This window comes from Rhinopithecus bieti, unplaced genomic scaffold, assembly GCF_001698545.2.
Source record: "Rhinopithecus bieti isolate Rb0 unplaced genomic scaffold, ASM169854v2 scaffold_11919, whole genome shotgun sequence".
Classification (NCBI taxonomy): domain Eukaryota; kingdom Metazoa; phylum Chordata; class Mammalia; order Primates; family Cercopithecidae; genus Rhinopithecus; species Rhinopithecus bieti.
In genome coordinates, this window is record NW_016807055.1 from 2,111,971 (window position 1) to 2,131,564 (window position 19,594).

Consider the following 19,594-nt stretch of genomic DNA (forward strand, 5'->3'; position numbering starts at 1 on the left):
TATCATCAGAGTGAACAGGCAACCTACAGAATAGGAGAAAATTTTTGCAATCTATCCATCTGACAAAAGTCTAATATCCAGAATCTACAAGGAACTTAAACAAATTTACAAGAAAAAGACAAACAAGCCCATCAAAAAGTGGGCAGAGGATATGAACAGACGCTTCTCAAAAGAAGACATTTATGTGTCCAACAAACATATGAAAAAAAGCTCATCATCACCTGTCATTACAGAAATGCGAATCAAAACCACAATGAGATACCATCTCACACCAGTTAGAATGGCAATCATTAAAAAGTCAGGAAACAACAGATGCTGGAGAGGATGTGGAGAAATAGGAACGCTCTTACACTGTTGGTGGGAGTGTAAATTAGTTCAATCATTGTGGAAGGCAGTGTGGCAATTCCTCAAGGATCTAGAACCAGAAATACCATTTGACCCAGCAATCCCATTACTGGGTATATACCCAAAGGAATATAAATCATTCTACTATAAAGACATATGCATATGTATGTTTATTGCAGCACTATTTACAACAGCAAAGACTTGGAACCAACCCAAATGCCAACCAATGATAGAGGAACATCACACACTGGGGCCTGTCGGGGGCAGAGAGTAAGGGGAGGGATAGCATTAGGAGAAATACCTAATGTAGATGACAGCTTGATGGGTGCAGCAAACCACCATGGCACATGTATACCTAAGTAATAAACCTGCATGTTCAGCACATGTATCCCAGAACTTAAAGTAAAATAAAAAAATTTAAATATAATGAATTTTGAAGTATAAAAGCATTTTTATTTAAAACATACTTGAATTCTTGAATTTCCCAACATGCTTGTTGGGGAAAAAACATTTTTTGCTATTTGACTGTGTCTAAGGTATTTGAAAGTTGCTCAGAAGCACTTTGTCAAGATATAATCACTTTCTACTTAAAATAATATCTTAGTTTCTCTGATACGAGTTGTAATGGAGTTTTCAGTCCGAGTTTTCCTGTCTACCCTCAAATTCTCCTGATTAATCTGGTGACTTCCGTTTTAATGGAATTTCAGTGGGATTTTTATTAAAATATAAACTAGAACTACTTTCATTTCATAATTTTAACTAAAAACATGCACAGAGATGGGATTCCAAATGGATACTGGGAGTTAGAAGAGGAAAAGAAATGTAATTATCACTGATTTACAGTTCTTTGTAGCAAGGATTTTGGATTAAAACTATTGTATACTACAGAAGATTTATTGGTTGAATTTTTTTTTTCTGAGTTTATCACTTAGGTATCAGTCAGGGGAAAAAAATAGAAACTGCTCTAGGTGTTTCAACAGAAAGAATTTAACATTAAAAACTGCTTTCTCAGATTATAGAAGGGGTCAAACGTCACACAAGAGATGGTGTGGCATCCCAAATAGTAATAAGAACAAGAAGCTACTACTGTCCCTAGGCCTGGGACAACAGGAGCAATTGGTGTTGCCAGGATCTAGAAGCTGGACTATCCAGTGGGAGATGAAACCATAGCAACGAGGGACTATCTAGTAGTATCTAGCTTCTCCGGAGTCACAGAGAAGACTTAGTCCCCATTAGCGATTCTATCAAAAGGAATCTTAGAAATGTTGTTTGCTGTGATTTCAAGAAGAGCAGGAAAAAGGTAGTAAATTTGTCAGAGAACATACAGGCAAATGATTGGAACAATGGGAACCAGCATAGATGTTGTTCGATGCATAAAGATATAGGACCTTTTGGTATCAGAGATGAGACAGCTTATTTTCAGTATGCATCTTGGACAACATCTTCAAAATGGTAGTTTGCACTGATTTCTCCTTCCTTAGACCTTGTTTTATAAAGGTATAATGTAATCCATTTTTAATGGGCATGAAATAAACAGTTCAATCCCAAGTGTCTGTGGTTATGTTGTGATGCTCAAAAATGTGAGACACCAAGCATTATGCTTAAGTTAGATAACGCTCTCTTTATCTCAGTAATATGGGAACTGAAGAGTCCGCTGACTAGCAAACATATTCATTCCTCAAAGACACAGACCAGATTCACTCAACACAGAGGTAAGACGCAATGTAAATGGACAAACTATTTGCAGGCAGAAAGGCAGCAGGCATTCCAAAGATAGACAGGAGAAGAAATCTCCTGCTTCAGCACTTTTGCAGGTCTAAACAATAGCTGGTAGGAAGAGGATGAGCTGGAGCTATAGAGATACAGTTACTGAAGACTTGAAACTTACAGTGTAAACATTCAACAATTGCTGACAGAAGAAAAAGAGGACCCAGACAGAATCAGGACATGAATATTTTTCTTAAAGTTTCATTGGTTCCCTGGGAAAAGTGGGAAAAGAGAAAAGGCAGTGCCTGAACGATGCTTCCCATTTTATTGTTTCTATTTTAAAGAGAGTTTAACTAATTCATTCATGCATTCAACAAATATTTATTACATTTTTGCTCTGTGCCCAGACAAAATGATAAACTGCGTATCAGTGGCTCCTGCCCTGTGAGAGCTTATAGTCTAGAGGAAGATGCTAACTAATGACCAGAAATTTCAGAAAAGTCTAACAGTTGTTAGCATGGGTGAAGTGAGGACTTCTAGGGTCTTATCTTGAAGGAGTACCTAATCCAGGTGGAGTGAGAAAAAGGAGGTGAAAGATTAGGGGAAAAAAACAGTCCACAATATTAAGTCTTGCAGGATGAGTAAGAATTGTTCAGGAAAAGGGTAATCAGGAAGAATAATCCAGGCAAAATAATAGCATACGATATATAAATCCTTGCCAGCAAGGAAGGCATGGTGTTTTTGAGGATATGAAATTAATTCAAAATGGCTGGTAGACAGATTGTTATATGCTAAGTAGCAAGATAAGAAACCAGTTAGGTAAACAGGCTTTAGGTCTTCATAAAGTATATTGAGGAATTTAGATTTAACCCATTCATTCATTTATCCATTCACCTATCCATTCAACAAATAGTTTTCAGGTCTATATGCTACAGACAGAACCTCTTCTCTCATAGAACCCAGTAGTCTATGCAGGGAGATAATTTAAAAAACATTTTCAGTAAAGCATGAAAAGCTCTATGATAGGACAGCTATGCTGAAAGGTGGTTGCTATGCAAACAAGAAGTAGAGGCACTTAATCTGATTTTGTCAGCAGGGAGGATGATGCTGGTGGGGAGAGGTAAGGACAATGATCCAGAAATGACATTTAACCTAAGAGCTAAAGAATTATTAGGAGTTAGTAGTTAGAAAGATTGAGGTAGTGGTTCTCTAAACATAGGCATGAGCATGTGCAAAAAGCTGGAAGCAAGAAAGCACATGCCTCATCTGATGGCATAAAAGAATTTCTCTGTGGCTAAAGGAGTGTATATATCCTAAGGGTAGTGAGAAGAAACATTTAGAGCATTGAGAAAGACTACTGGGCATGTATGTGAAGAAATATAAGAGTTTTTAAACAGATTTCCTATATATTAGCAATGATTATTTAAACGTAATTGAGAAAATTGTCAACAAAATATTAATAATGATGGTAGCAGTGAACACATATGAAGCATTATGACTGGTACCAAAGCTTCTATTTTGAGTCACTCTGCAAAACCTAACTCTCACAGTTCTGTGCTCTTTTCACTGCATTATACTATTTCTAGAAACTTCATTCACTGTGTGATCATAACTCCGTTGAAAAACTTTTCTCTCGCTTTGGGTTTCCCAAGCCATCTTTCCTGCACTTATAAAAGGGAGACAAGTGTTTAGCTTAGCTCCAGCCAGTAGACAGCCTGATGATGTGCAGTTCAGCAGCAGAATCTCTGAATGCGTACCTAGGGCTAGGGTCTTCCTACCACAATTTCTGGGGAAGAGCAGTGGCTGCCCGAGTCTGGGTTCTTTTTTCCTGACATCCTTGTTCTAAATCTTGCTGGCTTTATTTCCAGTATATTCTTGTACTTTCCGTATTCTTGCCTTTTAAAATTCTTCCTATTCAAAGGATTATTTTCTTCCAAATGCTTCTGGATCATTCCATTCTGCACATACTGTATTAGATAACATATTGATATTTTGCAATGCAATTTTGTGATTTTATGGTCGTGCACATAAGTTTCTCAGCATGCTGACCACAGTGAACACATTTCCATCAGTAAAGGCATGGTGCATGGACAGCCCAGATGTTAGCTAGTTGAAGAAACTCTCTAAACCTTAGTTAAATGACCTAGCATGCTACTTTGGAATTACCATAATGCCTTTGGGAAAGACATTTATCTGGCTATGTTTAATTTTCTACGGCAATAGCTTCAAGAAAAAATACTGAAGGAGGATTTATTTGCTCAATACTTTCTGTGGTGATATTTTTATTTTGTATTAAATATACCTACTACATAAATTCAGTGCTTCCTCAGTTCATCATAGTTTAGGTATATTTAAAATATCACATGCTATCAATGTAAGTGTGAAACTTGTTTACCGAATTTCTTCCTGAGCTGAGTCCAGACACTCTTTAACTTAGAACAAATTGCACATGCAAAATGAAGATAAAATGCCAACATTCAGAGCAAGGCAAGTAAATATTGTTATGAGCACTGCTGAAATAGAGGAAGGAGCATTGGGCTTGGAGTGGGAAAAAGTGGGTCTGCCACTCAACTTTTCTATTTAGTAGCAGTGGGACCTTGGATAAACTTGAACCTTGCTTTTCTCATACAAAATTGGCACGATGGATTCATGCCTCACTTTCTTGTATTCATTCATTTATGGTTCCATTCACTTACAAAAAAAATTTGCTGACCTCACAGACTGAGATAGAGAGGACACCCTCCTCCTCAATTTTTTGGGGAATACTTTCAGCAGGGATGGTACCAACTCTTCTTCATACATTTGATAGAATTCAGCTGTGAATCCATCTGGTCCTGGGTTTTTTTTTTTCTGGTTGGTAAGCTTTTTATTACTGATTCAATTTCAGAACTCATTATTGGTCTTTTCAGGAATTCAATTTCTTCCTGGATCAGTCTTGGGAGGTTGTATGTTTCCAGGAATTTATCTATTTCTTCTAGGTTTTCTAGTTTGGATGCATAGAGGTGTTTATAGTCATCTTTGAGGGTTTCTTTTTATTTCTATGGGGTTGGTGGTAATTCCCCTTTGTCATTTCTGATTGTGTTTATTTGGATTTTTTCTTATTAGTCTAGCTGATGGCCTACCAATCTTGTTAATTCTTTCAAAAAAAAAAAAAAAAAACAAAAAAAAACCTCCGGATTAGTTGATCTTTTGTATGGTTTTCCATGTCCCAATTTCCTTCTGATTTTGGTTATTTCTTGTCTTCTGCTAGTGTTGGGGTTGGTTTGCTCTTGTTCCTCTAGTTCCTTTAGGTGTGATGTTAGGTTGTTAATTTGAGATCTTTCTAACTTTTTGATGTGTGTGTTTAATGCTATAAACTTCCCTCTTAACACTACGTTAGCTGTATCTCAGAGCCTTGGATGTGTTGTGTATTTATTATCATTTGTTTCAAAGAATTTCTTGATTTTGGTCTTAATTACATTGTTTCCCCAAAACTCACTCAGAAGAAGGTTGTTTAATTTCCAAGTAATTGTATGATTTTAAGCAATTTTCTTAGTGAGGCCAGCATCATCCGAATACCAAAACCTGGCAGAGACACAATAAAAAAAGGAAACTTCAGGCCAATATCCTTGATAAGTGTGAATGCAAAAGTCTTCAACAAAATACTAGCAAACTGAATCCAGCAGCACACCTAAAAGCTATCCACGATGATCAAGTAGGCTTTATCCCTGGGCTGCAATATTGGTTCAACATATGTAAATCAACAAATGTGATTAATCACATAAACAGAACTAAAACAAAAACCATATGATCATCTCAATAGAAGCAGAAAATATTTTTGGTAAAATTAAACATTACTTCATGTTATCAACCTTCAAAAAACTAAGCATTGAAGCAACATACCTCAAAATAGTAAGAGCCATTCATGACAAACCCACAGCCGATATCATACTGAATGAGCAAAAGTTGGAAGCATTCCCCTTGAGAACTGAAACAAGACGAGGATGCCCACTCACACCATTCTTATTAAACACAGTACTGGAAGTCCTAACCAGAGCAATCAGACAAGAGGAAGAAATAAAAAGCATCCAAATAGGAAGAGAGGAAGTCAAACTATCTCTCTTCACAGATGATATGATTTTATACCTGGAAAACCCCATAGCATCTGCTCAAAAGCTCCTACATGAAATAAACAACTTCAGCAATGTTTCAGGGATACAAAATTAATGTACAAGAATCAGTAGCATTTCTATACACCAACAACATCCAAACTGAGAGCTAAATTAACAATGCAACACCATTCACAAAAGCCATGAAAAGAATAGAATACCCTGGAATACAGTTAACTGTGAAGGTGAAAGATCTCTACAACCAGAATTACAAAACACTGCTCAAAGAAATCAGAGATAACACAAACAAATTGAAAAACATTCCATGGTCATGGATAGGAAGAATCAATATCATTAAAATGGCCATACTGCCCAAAGCAATTTACAGATTCAATACTATTCCTATCAAATTACCAATGACATTCTTCACAGAATTAGAAAAAAATATATTAAAATTCATAAGGTACCAAAAAATAGCTTGAATAGCCAAGGCAATCCTAAGAAAAAGAACAAAGCTAGAGACATCATGTTACTTCACTTCAAACTATACTGCAAGGCTACAGTAACCAAAACAGCTTGGTACTGGTACAAAAACAGACACATAAAACAATGGAACAGAATAGAGAGACCAGAAATAAAGCTGCACACCTACAACCACCAGACCTTGGACAAACTCAACAAAAACAAGCTAGGAGGAAAGGACTCTCTATTCAATAAATGACACTGGGATAACTGGTTAGATCACATGCAGAAGATTGAAGCTGGACCCCTTCCTTACATCATATACAAAAATCAACTCAAGATGGATTAAGTACCTAAATGTATAACCTAAAACTATAAAAAGCCTGGAAGATGACCTAGGAAATACTATTCTGGACATAGGATCTGGCAAATATTTCATAAGGAAGATGCCAAAAGCAACTGCAACAAAAACAAAAATGGATAAATGGGACCTAATTAAATTAAAGAACTTCTGCACAGCAAAAGAAACTATTAATAAACAGACAACTTAACAAATAGGAGAAAATATTTTCAAACTATGCATCTGACAAAAGTCTAACATCTGGAATCTATAAGGAACTTAAACAAATTAACAAGCATAAAACAACCCCATTAAAACATGGGCAAAGGACATGAGCAGACATTTTTCAAAAGAAGGCATACACATTGCCAACAGCATATGAAGAAAATACTTAACATCACTAATCATTAGAGAAATGCAAATGAAAACCACAATGAGATAGCATCTCATACTAGTCAGAATGGCCATTACTAAAATGTCAAAAAATAGCAGATACTGTCAAGATTGCAGAGAAAAGGGAGCACTTATACACTGCTGGTAGGAATGTAAATTAGTTCAGCCATTGCGGAAAGCAGTGTGGTGATTTCTCAAAGAACTTAAGGCAGAAGTACCATTTTGTCCCAGTAATGATGTTATTGGTTATATAAAGATGCATGCACACGTATGTTCATCACAGCACTATTCACAATAGCAAAGTCATAGAATCAATCTAAATGCCCACCCAATGGTAGACTGGATAAAGAAATCTGGTAAATATACACCCTGGAACAGGACACAGCCATACAAAAGAAGGAGATCATGTCCTTTGCAGCAACATGGATGGAGCTGGGGCCATAATCCTGAGCTAACTAATGCAGGAACAGAAAACCAAAAGCCACATTTTCTCAGTTATAAATGGGAGCTAAACATTGAGTACACATGAACACAAAGGAGGGAATGACAGACACCGGGGCCTAGGAGGGAGAGGCTTAAAGAACTACCTACAGTACCGGTACTATGCTTATTGCTGGGGTGACAAAATAATCCGTGCACCAAGCCCCATGACATGTAATTTACCTATATAGGAAACCTGCACACATTCCCCTGAAACCTGAAATAAAAGTTAAAAAAAAATTTACTGAATGCCTAATATGCGGTAGGCATTTTGGTAGGTAACCAACACAGTCCCTGCCCTCATAGGTTGTTGTAGAAGTCAAATGAGGCGATCATACCAAGTGTTATCATTTATTAAGTGCCTACTATGTGCCGTGAACTTTACATTATTTTTCCATTATACATATGCCATGGACTTACGTATATTACCTCAGTCAGTCTTCTCATAAATCTGTTTTGGGTAGTTATTGCCAATGTGCACATAAAGTAATTGAAGTACAATTTAAAAACTTGTCAAAGTTAAATAACTTACAAGGGCATGACTGGGATTTGAACCAAGGTGGATCTGATTCAAAAGACACTGATTTTCAAGAAAACATGCCAATATACAAGTTCTTTACAAACATAAAATGTGCCATATAAAAATAAAATAGTATTTATTATTATTGTTCTCCACACCTATATATGATGATATAAAAATATTAAAGCCAAAACCAAGATAGGAATTAGGGGCTTAGTCATGTTACTGTGGAAATTCTCATTATAATGCTTTTGATTTCTGGTTTTTCAGTTTTGAAATTTCCTTTCTTTTTTTCCCCTGTGGGCACACATTTTGCTGTTCTTTTCTGTCTGCAGATCATGGCTGGGCTTTTGGTAAGCACATAATTTTTTAAAATGGAAATGGTTTCATTCCAATGAATCATTGTGTCAAGGAGGTTGTGTACCTCCTCAATGATGAAAATGCCAATTTCTCATAAAAGGCAAAACCCTCATTTTAAAAGGTTGAAAATAATGTTATTTAACTAATTTCAAATGGCTACTTTTAGGTCACTGAAAATGTCCAAATATAAGAATAATCTCTGGGGTCTGTAACATTTTCATTTGATTCAAGAATGGATAAACTTTAATTCAGTTTAACCTCTTGCCTTTTGGTATTTTGCTCTTCTGACAGGGAAGTGTCTGTCCACTGTGAGATCTGTCTTAGTGCTAGGGCCTGCTTAATCCGGAATCTGTTTTCATTATATCCTTGAAAGCTAACGACATTGCCAAGTTTTTGACACAGAGTATATACAATTCTAGACAATATAGATTTATTGAACATTTTCTTGAAATGTAACATACATAAAGTATTGTAAAAATCAGTATATTTTTACTAGAACATCACCAATACCCCAAAGCTTCATTCATGCCCTCTTTCAAGTATAACATCTGCAAAGCTAACAGCTCTTCTGATTTCTATTAAAATAGATTAGTCTTGCCTGCTTTTGGATTATATATATAGAGAGACAGAATTCTGTAATAGATCTCTTTTTGTGTCTGATTTTATTCACTCAACATTATGTTTATGAGATTCACCCATGTTGTTACTGCATAGCAGAAGTTTATCTTTATTTCTATATAATATCCCATCTATTTCTTATTCATTCTATTTTATATAAGCATTTGGGTTGTTTCTTCTTTGTGGCTGCTTTGAATATCTGCATAAATGTCATTTGGTACACATATGTATACATTCTTGGTGGGTGTATATCTGGGGGTGAAACTGCCTGGTAGGAGAGTATATTTTATGCTTTAGTAGATACTGTTAGTTTTTCAAAGTGGTTGCACCAATTTTAAAATCCCATCAGCAATATTTGTGAACTTCTGTTGTTCTATATCCTCTCCACGTTTTAAAATATTAACCATTCTGGTGAAGTATAGTGATATGTCATTTTGATTTTAATTTGTATTTCCCTAATGACGAATGAGGTTGAACACTTTCTAATATTTTTACTGGCTGTTTGTATGTCTTCTTTTGTAATGTGTTTTGCAGTCATTTGAAAAATGTCTTCCCAGAGATGTCTATTTCCTAATTCCTTGAACCTGTGAATATGTCCAGTTACATGGCAAAGGGGAATTAAGGTTGCGGATAGAATGAAGGTTGCTAATCAAATAAGGTTGCTAATCAACTGACCGTAAAACAGAGAGATTATCCTGGATTATCTAGGTGAGTCTAGAGTAACCACAAGGGTCTTTAAAAGTGGAGAAGGGTGTTGGAAGAGAGAAACAGAGATGGCAGTGTGAGAAGCATGCAGTCCAATATTTCTGGCTGTGAAGGTCACAGAAGAGGGCTGTGAGCCAAGAAATGCAGGTAGCCTCTAGAAGCCAGAAAAGGCAAGGAAACGGATTCTCCCCTAAAGCCTCCAGAAGGAATGCAGGAATGCTTACACCTTGATTTTAGCAGGGTGAAACTCATTCCTACTTCTAAACTATAGCACTGTAAGATAATACATTTGTGTTGCTTTCATCCACTAGGTGTGCAGCAATTACAGCAGCAATAAGAAATTGAAACATCTTCAAGTCTTTTGTCCATACTCTTATTGGGTCTGCTTTTTGATTTGTAGAGTTTTTGGATTTATTATAGATAGAAGTACTTTGTTGGGTTTGCTCAATATGTTCTTTTTTCTAACTTGAGGCATCATTGATGGATAAAATTATATATATTCAAGTTATACATGATGTTATATATGTATATATTGTGAAATCATCAGTGCAGTCCAGTTAGTCAACACATCCATCACCATTTTTCTTTGGTGTGGCAAGAACATTTAAAATCTACTCTCTTAGCAAATTTTAAGTATATAATACAGTATTATTAACTATAGTCACTATGCTGTACATCAGATCCCTATCCCTAGGACTTGTCAATCTTTTAACTGAAAATGTATAGCATTTTCCCTTTTCTCTCATCCATCAGCCCCTGCAACCACCATCCTACTATCTATTTCTATGAGATTTCTTAAGATTCCATGTATAAGTGAAATCAGATGTTTGTTTTCTCTCTTTGACTTATTTCACTTAGCATAATGCCTTCAAAGTTTTCCTATGTTGTTTCAAATGGCAGAATTTCTTTCTTTTTTATAGCTGAATATTATTTCTCTGTGTGTCTCAGTGTGTGTGTATGTGTGTGCACACGTGTGTGTGCATGTATCCCATTTTCTTTATCCATTCATCTATTAATGGACATTTAGGTTGTTTCCACATCTTGGTTATTGTGATAATGCTGCAAAGTACATGAGACTGCAGATATCTCTTTGACATATTGATTTCATGGCCTTTAGATATATACCCAGAAATGGGATTGCTGGGTCATATGGTAGTTCTATTTTAAAATTTTTGACGAATCTCTATACTGTTTTCCATAATAGCTGTACCAATTTACATTCCTACCAACAATGCCCCAGGATTCTCTTTTCCCTACATCCTCACCATCACTTGCTGTCTCTTGTCTTTTTGATAATAGTCATTCGAACAGGTATGAGGTATATCTCACTGTGGTTTTGATTTGCATCCCTCTGATAATTAGTGCTATTGAGCATCTTTTCATGTGCCTGTTGACCATTTGTGTGTTTTCTTTGGAAAAATGTCTGTTCAGGTACTTTGCCCATTTTTAAATCAGTTTTTTTTTTTATTTTTTATTTCTGCCATTGAGTTGCATGAGTTCCTGACATATTTTGGCCATTAACTCCTTATCAGATATATGGTTTATAAATATAAATATTTTTTACCGTTCTGTAGGTTACTTTTTCATTTTGTTGATTGTTTCCTGTTCAAATTTTTTTTTAGTTTGATGTAGGCCCATGTATTTATTTTGTTTTGTTACTAGTGCTTTTGGTAGCAAATTAAAAGAAAAAGTCACTGCCTATGTCAAAGAACTTTTCCCTATGTTTTCTTCCAGGAGTTTCAATCTTGCATTTAAGTCTTTCACCCATTTTGAGTTAATTTTGTGAGTTGTATGAAATAGGGGCCAATTTCACTCTTTGTATGTGAATGTTCAGTTTTTCCAACACCATTTATTGAAAAGACTATACTTTCCCCGTGGTGTTTTCTTGGTGCCCTTGTCAAAAATTAGATGACTATATATGTGTGGATTTATTTCTGGGGTCTTGCTTCTGTTCCATCCATCTATGTGTCTGTTTTTATGCCTGTACCACACTGTTTTGTTTAGAAAGCTTGTGATATAATTTGAAATCAGCAAGTGTGATGCCTCCAGCTTTGTCCTTCTTTCTCAGGGTTGCTTTGGCTAGTTGTGGTGTTTGTGGTCTCATGCATCTATGTTCTTAAGAGAGATTCATACAGTTTTTCTTTCATGCAATGTCCTTGTGAAGCTTTGGTAACAAGGTTTTGCTGACCAAATTAGAAATCACTTTGGGTTGTGGTGCCTCTTTTTTTATTGTCTCTTAGATTAGATGTAAGATTACTATTCTGTGTTTCTTAAATGCTGGTGGAGTTTATCAATAAAGCCATATGGAATTTTCTCTGTGATAAAATTTTTTAAAGGACTCAACTTATTTTATAGAGAGGATTTTTCTTTTTTTTCATTTTTTCTTATGTCAGCTTTGATAAGCTATATTTTAAAGAAAATCTCTTTTAGATTCCAAAATTTATTTACATAAGTTTGTTCATAATATCTTCATTTTAAAATGCTTGTAGGGGCTATAGAAATGCCTTTTTTACATTCTTAGATTTGGTAGTATTTACCTTCTTCCCTCATTTGATTTTTAACTTTGATAAGTCTTGCTAGGAGTTTATCAATTTTAACTTGTTTTAAGAGGATACGTTTTGGATTGGTGGATTTTCTCTATTATGTGTGAATTTTCTGTTTCATTAATTTATGCTCCTACCTTTATTATTTCCTTTCTTTGCAATACTTTAAGGCTAAATATATCACTCTAAATATTGCTTTTGCTACAAATCGCAAGTTTTGATGTTTTTGTTTTACTTAAACACATTTTCTAATTCCCTTTGTGACTTCCTTTCTTTTACCCATGTGCCATTTAGAAGTACATTGCATAAATTCCAAATATTTGAGAATTTTCTAGTTATTTTTTGTCATTGATTTCAATATTAATTCTACTGTAGTCAGAGCATATTTTCCCTTTATTTCTATCTCTTTAAGTGTGTTTATGTATGTTTTATAGCCAAGCATATCGTCAATTTTGGTAAGTGTTCAGTTTGCCTTAAAATGATGTGCATTCTATAGTTATTATAAGCAGCATTCTACATATGTCACATAGGTCTAGTTTATTAATAATGTTCAAATCTTCTATGTCTCTATGATATTTTAGTATCTACTTGTTCTTTCAGATATTAAAAGAGATATGTCAAAATCTACTATGATCATGGATTTATCTAGTTCTCTCCTGTAGATTTTTTTAGATTTTGAGAATATTTTATTAAGCATATACAGTTATGCAATTATTTTATCTTTCTTGGGTATTGAACTTTTGAACATGACAAAGTATCCCTCTTTATTTTTAATAATGCTTCTTTAAGATCTGCTTTGTCTGATATTAGTCCCACGATGTTAGCTTTCTTTGGTTAGTGTTTGCATGGTATAATGAATACCCCTGTGCATTGTCTCACATTTTCTTTACTTTACATCTGTATTAGATTTTTCCCTAAACACTCAATACTAGAAAACAGTATGTGTGACATTCTGGGAAAATGTGTGCCTCAATGATTTTCACATAAACAGGTTATCCTTGAAGCATAACGAACAAAAATATGCACAAGAACTTTAGGAGTACAGTACTTATAAACAAATAAGCCAGTTTTGATTAGATGAAATAAGCCAGTTGAGAAAGAGATAAATTAAAATAAAAACTTTTGAAATGAAGAAAATATAATAAAATACTATATGAGCACTTAACTGATGAACATTTAATCCATTTAGATGTGACTAAAATTTGAAATATGTATTAATTAATGAAATGCAAATATTATAAACCTTAACAATACACAAATATAATAACAAAGTTATCAGAAGTGGGACTATGTTTAAGTGTACAGATTTTATGCTATTATAGCAGGAGTCAATAGAATCCATCTAAAATTAAAATATTTGGTTTAAAATGCACAATAATTCCAATCTTTCAATATTTTTCATAATGCTTCTAATTAACTTCAGAGATATTTTAAAAATTAATGTTGCTTGTGCTGAAGAAACATCTGAAATTCAACAATTTTGTTTATTTCATTCTTTACTTCTCATTCAGTTAATTCAAGTACAAGCAAAATTACTACTATGTATGCCAGGAAAGAGATGTCTGAAACAGTGATTTCTATTTGTTAACGACAGCTATTTGGGGATGGTAGGTTTTTAGTGAATTCTTTCTTACTTTTCATTGTTATTTTCCTTATTGTGTTACTTTTGCTTTTCTTATAATGAGCGTGTATCGTTTTTACATAATCTATGCAGTAATTTTCTAAAATGTTAGAGAGACAGTGATAGAGCCATCTTTAGCTAGCAAAATTTTCTCAACTTTTCTAAATTTACTTTTAGAAAGAAACTTTATATTTTATCTTAAAAGAAGCTACTGATTGAATTATTCTTTGTCATGGTGAGCCTAATGTGATCAATTTTTATTTGGGGTTCACTAATGAAGAGTGAATCCTTTTGCTCTGCAACTCCTAGCATTCGGTATCATTCAGTATAACCTTTCATATCCCAGCCTTCCCTGTTTTAAGTCAGGTCTGTCATCTCTTCTTCTTAGATCTAGGAACAGACAGTGTCACCCAAAAGGACACTCTCTGAGGAGCAGGATGGCGGTGGGGTGCTACTGGTTTGAAAGTGTGTCAGATTGACAGCCGTTCTGCCATGTACTACAATAGAGTCAAAGAATTAAAATGCACAGTATCTTATTTTATGATGGAAGATGGGGAGGACAGGAAAAATCGGCTCACAATTATTGAGCACCTAATGTATTCCAGGCATGGTTACAGCAACCCTGAGTTAGCTATTACTAATCCCATTGTGCACATGAGGAAAGAAAAATTTGAGAGAGGTGAGATGAGTTGTCTGTGTTTGTGTGGCTAACTGGGAACACTGATAATGAAGCCTGAGGTCCCCTGGGCCCTTCTCTCTGCTTCTATCACTGCTATGGACAAATTCCTATAAGTTCCTATATATTCCTACCAATTCCTATATAAGCTTTTATATGTTTTTGGTTAAATTTATAACTATGTTTATTGTACTGAACAAAAAACCCTTGAAGTTTTGCCTCTGACACAGATAATAAATTTATGTTTCAAATTGTTTTTATTTTAAGAATGACTACAAAGACAATGGAAGCAGCTAATTCCAGCTAGAATCAAAATTTAATGGTGAAATGAGACCAAACTCACAAAGAGTTAATTACGCTAGCACTAATTAAATGTAGTCTTCTTAAAAGAAGAAGAAGAAAAAAAAGCCAGCTTTATCCTGGCAAGAAGCCTGTAAAAAAGGGACGATCTGTCACAGACTCACAGAACACAGTAATTAAGGTCTGAAACGCTTCCCAATCAAAGAACAGGAAGAGTTCACTCCGAGTTAACTGTTTAAACAGCATCCCTTGTGAAATGGCATTGCTACTGTATGTTTTTAGATTGAATTGATTTAATTTCTTACTGTTTGCTTGTAAGTAGGAATTAGAGCCTCCATTAGGAATTGCTCAGGGCGCCCATCCTGGACTCCCTTGTCCCAGGACAGGAGTGGAGGGAAGGATTAATGTAATGTGCATGTGATATATGCTGCAGCCGGAACCTGGTCACAGGCTAATTCAGCAACAGGCAGGAATAATGAACAATTAATGAACCCACATTGTGTTTACATGTCTAATTTTGATACTAATCATTTATATGTTCTAAGTAAGATGTTACGCTTTCACGGAAGCATAAAAATGTGCACGTAAACAAAAATATATGCATTGCTCCAAAATTATGTTTAAATTTTACCTTTCATTTCTTAGCAGAGACTCAGTCAACACATTCATGCAGTGACACCTGTAACTCACACGTGGTGGTTTAGTTTAGTAACAGTTGATTTCCCTTTACAATAAAACAATTGCCTGAACTCAGTTTCATGTATCGGTTCATTGTTCTTCCTCGCTGTCACTATTAACCAGTATTTAGGCTTCATCCAGAACATCTACTTCACGTAAAAAGGATAGCAAATGAACAAAAGGTTGACATGGTCACTTTCCTTTTACTACGATGTGAGGGCTGTAATTTTTCTCAATTCATAATGAATTTGTTTTTATATACCCAACCCACAGTTACTTGTTGCTTATATTAAGGGACAGATTTGTAAATCATATTTAGGTCCAATGTGACTTGTGAACAGGTAAGTTTTTATTCACTTTCTAAAAGCAATTAATGATTTCAACTTCCTGATAAACATAATAGCTAATATTTGTTGAGAGTTTATTTTTTTTAGGTACTAAGCTCTTTTGAGTTTTTTTTTTAATTGTTTCAACAACCCAATTAAGAATATATTATTAAATGTAATTATCTCAGTTTTATACATGAGGAATCTGTGATTTGGTTAAATAACTTGCCTAAGTCCACACAGAGCTCTACATCAGGAACTAACACTATGTTCTGGTAGTGGCAGACTAACTAGGGGGACGTCTCTTGTCTACACTAGCAAAATTCTACATCACTTAAGTCAGTGAAATGAGAGAAGGGCAGTTTGGTTTTTTGTTCGTTTGTTTTTTAAGACGGAGTCTCGCTCTGTCACCCAGGCTGGAGTGCAGTGGCGTGGTCTGGGCTCACTGCAAGCTCTGCCTCCCGGGTTCACGCCATTCTCCTGCCTCAGCTTCCTGAGTAGCTGGGACTACAGGCGCCCGGCACCATGCCCGGCTAATTTTTTGTATTTTTAGTATAGACGGGGTTTCACCGTGTTAGTCAGGATGGTCTCAATCTCCTGACCTCATGATGGGCCTGCCTCGCCCTCCCAAACTGCTGGGATTACAGGCGTGAGCCACCGCGCCCGGCAAAACTTTGGGTTTTACACTCCTGTTCTATCCTTATAGTTTCTGACTACTGGCATGTTATGTAGAAGCAGAGCAAGTGGAGAGTCAATCATTCATGAAACTGGAGGAAGAGGCTACCGCTTCCTCCATCTCATTCTCTCCTTGTTCTGCTCCTCTTTTAAAATTTATTTTAAATTCATCACCTAATTATAGTTTTACCATATTACTCACTCACGCAATTATTTTCCATTAACAAAAGTTTCTCATATTGGAGAAACTGTGATATTCAGTGAACGAAGACCATGAACCTTTATATTTCCTAGTATGATCCAGAACTCTTTGTAGAAACTATGGCCTCTGGCACAGTATTTTCGCAGTCCTAAGAGTTTAGTATCCTATGATCTCAGTGGTATTTAACAATAAATCCTGAAATACATGTTTTCAAAAGCAGTGGAAAAATGGATGTCAGGTCCATTAATCGCAGATGAAAAAAATTTCTCTGGGTTGGAATGTCAACCAGGCATTAGTGGTGCCTTGCACTAAAAAATCTATTCAAATGACCTTCTCATTAGGTCAGCCTGTCCTTCTGCCCTGAGATATTTTAAAAACTGAAACTGGCAGAGCTATAATCCTTATGATACCCTAGGCTGTATGTAGTAGATATTTGGTCATAAGAATAGCCACAAGCAACTCCTGTGTAGCATTTTGCTCAGAGCTGTCAGCTTGACCAAATCACATGCAAAATCGATTTAAAACTGCATGTTCTGTAAAGTAAATATGTCCATTATGTGGGAAGTGTTTCAGGGTAATTTGAAACAGTCTGAAAACACTCATTTGTAACTGAAGGATTTATTGAAAATTGATTTTAGGCAAGGTATAAGTAAGCAAAACTGTGTTATATTGTATTATATTTAGACAAAAGGAAGCACTAAGAAAAAATTCTGAATTGTGCCTATCAACAGTGGTATGGTAAAAAAAATGTGATGTTGGCATTTGTGGTTGTATTATAAATGGAGTGATATTAAATGCTAACCATTTGAAAGTTGCAAATGCCCATTTACAAATTTCTGGTGTAAAAGCACAGTTGCACAATCAAAGTACGTTTACAACCTGTGAATTGCTAAAGACTTGGGAGGCCGCATCTTGTCCCTGGCAGATGCTATCCACATTCCTCAGCTCTCCTGGTGGCATTCAGGGACAGAGGCTGCTTCTGGAGAGAAGAAGAATAAAGACTCCAAAAGGCTTAAATTAGAGTGACTTTGAAATGAAATGCATTTTAAAAATGTGTTTTAGTGCTTCTGTAAAATGATGCTATTGTTGTGTTTGTCATACTTCTGTTAAAAATGAGGCCATTTATACAGCAATAGAGACACTGAGTGGGAAAGAGAATTGGGAGATGTTGGAATGTTTGATGATATTCTTTTCCTTCCTGGGCATTGGGAAATTCCGCCGTTGTCATTCACATTAGCAGAGTGTAGAACATTAGCTTAGCAACGCCGGGATACCCACAAGGGAGGAACCAAGGCTACTTTGCCCACGATGTTAACCTCTTGAGTGCCACATTGCTGGAGGGTTTAATGTGTATGGAGGGATATGGGGAGGAGTTATAGGAAGCCATTTAGTGGAAATACTATTGCACAAAGCGTGATGGGCAAACCCAAAGGACAAGAATACTGTACCATAATGTCTGGGTACAGCCTTTGTTTCCCAACAGTTCTGGTATTTAGAGGGCCACCCTTTTCCAATGTGAATATGAATACTCCAGAGACTGCACACCCTCCCTACCATGCCCACTCCTCTCATCCTTCTCTACATTCACTATTAGAAGAAACCTTTGGAAGATAGAAAAATAGAAAAGATCTGCTTGTTCACAGCTATTCTACTTTGATCTATGCGTCTAATAAGTAATTTTATTTTTTCTTTAATCTTAAGACCAACTCCTTTCAGAAACATGTTAAAAAATTAGATTTTGTGCTGTATGTGTCCTGGAGCTCTAAGTTTTATAATAAATGTAGTATTTATGAGCTTATTCTTAGAGATATATGATTTGTTTGTATTTTTTTTTTTTAATTGGGGCATCTTCAAGGAATCAGGAGCTTTGCTTGGAGTACAGAGTTAACAAAATACAGTCTCTGTCCTCCAGGGTCTTATACTGTGGGGTTATGGTTAGCTCATTTGTTTGCAAAGCAGTTTGTATAATTCCTCCTTTCCCTTACCCCAAATTGCCAGAAAAACCATGTAGAACACTCCATCCTCCAACCCAAGGAACATAAATAGAAGTTTTAAAAAATAAAATTTTGCTTAGGAACTGAGAACAGAATGTTCTTTCTGTAAAAAAAAAAAAAAAAATAGCTCATAATTAAATAAAGTCTTATCCTGTTTGTATTAGGCAAAAAGTCATATTTAGAGAATATTCTACCTTTTAACCTTGTTTATTCTTTCTACTTTCTTCATATGCAACTGTTCAGTTCATTGATACATCCATTTGTTCATTAAATTTTCTTGAATTTTTATTACCCAAATCAAGAACCTCATTGTCCAGTGGAGGAGAAAGTATAAACAGCGAATTTTAACATTTCACTAGTTTGTGTCAGAGAGGTACTTGAAGAAAGGGTTTTAGGCACAAAGAAGAACAAAAACGAACACAGCTGGTCAGGAAGTGAGAAAGTTTGTTTTGGAGATAATAAGTTTTTAAAGTAAAGATGCAAGGGAAGAGCATGCTAAACAGAAGGAACAGTATGTGCAAAGACACAGAGGCTTGAACAATCCTGGAAGGTGGAGGAAAT